The sequence below is a fragment of the Eleutherodactylus coqui genome, chromosome 3 (genome assembly GCF_035609145.1).
Source record: "Eleutherodactylus coqui strain aEleCoq1 chromosome 3, aEleCoq1.hap1, whole genome shotgun sequence".
Classification (NCBI taxonomy): Eukaryota; Metazoa; Chordata; class Amphibia; order Anura; family Eleutherodactylidae; genus Eleutherodactylus; species Eleutherodactylus coqui.
In genome coordinates this window covers 161,449,319-161,451,197 of record NC_089839.1, presented here as the reverse complement: position 1 = coordinate 161,451,197, position 1,879 = coordinate 161,449,319, and positions in this window count along the sequence as shown.

Below are 1,879 nucleotides of genomic sequence, written 5' to 3'. Positions count from 1 at the left end.
GCAGATCTAGTAAGTGTGTTTTTTACTTTCTCCAAGAATGGAGAAAAATCTTCTAGGCTCCACCAATGATATTACCGTATATACTCAAGTATTAGCTAAGCCGAGTCAATAACTTTTTTTTTTTTTTTCTTTTTTTACCACAAAAAGCTGGTAAAACTTATTGACTCGAGTATAAGGCTAGCTATACTTGAGTATATACTAGGTAAAAAACGCAATAGTCTCCTCTCAACTGGCGTCTGTGTCCCCGACACGATGCTCTCTCCGGCGGTGCGGTAAGCTGCTTCAGTCTTCTCCCCGCTGTTATCTCCCTGGCTTGGTTTTGAAATCCCCTGCCGTCAGCGCTGTGTGAGGAAGCGCTGTGATTGGATCGAGCGCCGTCAATCACAGCCATTCAGTGATGTCATTCACTGGCTGTGATTGGTTTATCGAGCGCCGGCGGTGATTGGCCGGCGCTCGATCCAATCACAGCGCTGAGAGCGGGGGATTTCAAAACCAAGCCATGGAGATGACAGCAGGGAGAAGACAAACAGCTTACCGCACCGCCGGGGAGAGCATCACGTCAGGGACACAGACGCAGGATGAGAGGAGAGTATTGCTTTTATTGGAAGAATAATAGTGTACTTGCATAGGAAGGCATGGAGGCGCTAAACAATGGTATGGCGCATGGGTAGCTGGAATCCCCCATAAGGGAGAGTAAAATCCCATTTGGAAAGTTGAAGAGTAGCACGTGAAAAGCAGAAATCCGATTTACTGTGTCTCTCGAAGTCCCTTTGGACCACTGCTATGACGGAAGTAAGGAAAGCGTACTTCCAAGTTACCGCCTTCTGCTACGATGCATGAATGGAGCCGGTCCATACTGCAGTCCTGGGCAAAGTGTAGCTGCAGTGCAAATTACTAGTAAGAACATGACCCAAGCAGAAGACAATGCAAAATTCAACCTCAATGTATGGCTTAGAATTTGTCGCAGTCGCCTTGGTGGACTGTGGTCATTCCAGGGACTCAACGCGGATCGGTATCTAAATCTCCTGCAGACTATGTTGGATGACTTCCTTAATGATCTGCACCAATCGTAGCAGGAGGCGGCCACTTCCAGTCCGCTTTCCTTACTTCAGTCATCGCAGTCCAAACGGGAGCCATAGAAAGCAGATTTCTACAGTTACAGATTACACGTTACTCTTAACTTTTGCAATTTGGTTTTTCTCTCCATTTTTCTTACAGGGTCCACAATACAATTCAATCCATGTTCCAGGGACCCGTGTGCCGTACCACCATTGTGTAGCGCATCAAACTCTGAGATTGCTTATTTTAGTTCCCAGCTCCCCACTTCTTGCTGTAGTGTGGGGGTGTCGAAATCATTTTTGCCCAAGGCCACACCAGCATCTGCCCACGTGGATGAGCCCTAAATGTAACTACTCCTTAACATGGCTATGAAATTCAATGCGCTATGAAGGCATTTCTGTGGGACCTCAGGCATGTGTTTGAACTACTTTATTAGTAAGTTAGAAAAAAGTTACAAATTGTTCCACCAGCGATAATTTTACGCGCTATTTGGTTAGTGAAAGGTCAAGATGTCCTTTTAGGACCAGGTTAGATATACCCAGCTTCTTCCATTTCTTCAGCACTGAGCTTCCTACCCTGGAGGGTGGCTAGGGTGCCTGGGTAGGACTATCTAGCTTGCTGAACAGTGGTGTGAAGGTATGTGTTGGAGCTCAGAATTCAAGATGGCCCCCTCTCACAAGTGCTGGCTGTGTCTTCTGGGGAAAGTAGAGTCAGTCCTTCTGTGTCTGGACCTATTGGGATGGATTCGGCCAGCGGGCCTTGAGTTTGACATGCTGTAGAGGCTGCTCTGATTTAGGGCCCTTCACATGAGCGTTGGCAC